Source organism: Trachypithecus francoisi, unplaced genomic scaffold, assembly GCF_009764315.1.
Source record: "Trachypithecus francoisi isolate TF-2019V2 unplaced genomic scaffold, Tfra_2.0 Lachesis_group8, whole genome shotgun sequence".
Classification (NCBI taxonomy): domain Eukaryota; kingdom Metazoa; phylum Chordata; class Mammalia; order Primates; family Cercopithecidae; genus Trachypithecus; species Trachypithecus francoisi.
Window position 1 is genome coordinate 2,991,275 of NW_022681473.1, and position 1,376 is coordinate 2,992,650.

At 59.9% G+C, this 1,376-nt stretch overlaps 1 pseudogene; it reads left to right on the forward strand.

The window, feature by feature from the left end:
- The first annotated feature begins 263 nt into the window (after nucleotides 1-263).
- On the forward strand, nucleotides 264-739 carry LOC117079923 (annotated as a pseudogene).
- The last annotated feature ends 637 nt before the right edge of the window (nucleotides 740-1,376 follow it).

The following is a 1,376-nucleotide window of genomic DNA, read 5'->3' on the forward strand; positions in this document are numbered from 1 at the left end:
GGTGGTCTGCAGAGGCGGCCCCAACCCCTTCCTAAGGAGACCCCCTCACTGTCCATCTGTCTGCCTCAGAGGCTGGGCTCCCAGCTGTTGACGGACTGTTTTCTGCATTCTGCTCTGCAGAACACTGGACAGTGAGATGTTCTTGATGAGAGACTTTTTCCTTCCATGGACTGCGCTCCACAGCGCCTGAGTGGGGTGCAGAGTGTGTTAGCACAAGCCAGAAATTCGGTCGTAAAGATGCTGTTTCTCTTCACATTTCTCAAATGGACTTGGCTTCGGAAATCAGTTCTGTAACACCAGTCAGCAGCCTGTGGAGCTCTAGGCGGTGCCTGCCGGCTGCCCAGCCCCCAGCATTGTTGCACATGGCTTTGAAACACCCAGCACAGCTCGTGTGGCCCAGGGGCACCTGCTGCCACCCCGCCTGCCGGCTCTGCCCCAGATGCCGGTCCTCGCTGGTCTCCGGGACCTCTCCCGGCGCGGGTCCACCTTCTCCCTGAGGTCACTGTCCAGGCCTGTTTCAACTAGCCCCTCCAAGCCCTCCTTCCCTGCCTCCTGTTTGGGTGAAACTTCGAGCATCTCTATTAACTTAGTTGGTAGCTCCAGTCCCCTGCAGTTGCCAGGGGCCCAGAGGGACACACAGAGGGAGACCACCTGCCTGGGTCCCTCCTCGCCGCCTCGCCATCGGAGGTGAGATGGGGAGCTCAGCGTCAGCCACAGTGCGCAAGGTGAAGAGTTTTGATCCCTCGCAGATCCTCAAGCCAGGCAGGGTGCCCGGCTTCTACCCCAGGTAGCAATCTCCTATCCCAGGTCTCCGACGGCGATGGCAGCCCTGTGCCCATGGAGGGCCTCCCCTGTCTAAGAGCCACCGGGAGTGGGATGGGCTAATTTCTCGGGCCGCTTTCTATTGGGCACTTCAGACTGTGCTGGGCAAGGGCAGTTGTTTGCGGCAGCTTGGGGTGAAGCTCTTAAGGAGGACGTCCTGTGCAGCTTGGCCAGCCCCGGCCAGGCCCAGGCAGCCACCAACCATGGTTTCTCCATCACCCCTAACCCCTCCCACAGCCCCTTCTCGTGTTTGCCCACCGTCTAGGCCATGCTTCCACTTTCTTACCTGGGAGGGGTCTGGTGCAGGTGGAATGCATGGAGGGAGCCTCCGCTGGGGCAGCAGCGGCTCCCGGTGTTGCAAGGAGGACAGAGCCAATGCCTGCCCCATCCGTGTCGTGGCCGACGGTGGCCTAAGAAGATGTGTCCACATCCCAGTTGCTGGAAGCTGGGCACGAGCTCTTCCTGGGGAAAAGGGCATTGGCAGATACATGGATTTTGAGATGAGCTCGTCCTGGAGTATCTGTGTGGGCCCTAAATCCAGTGACAAGTGTCCT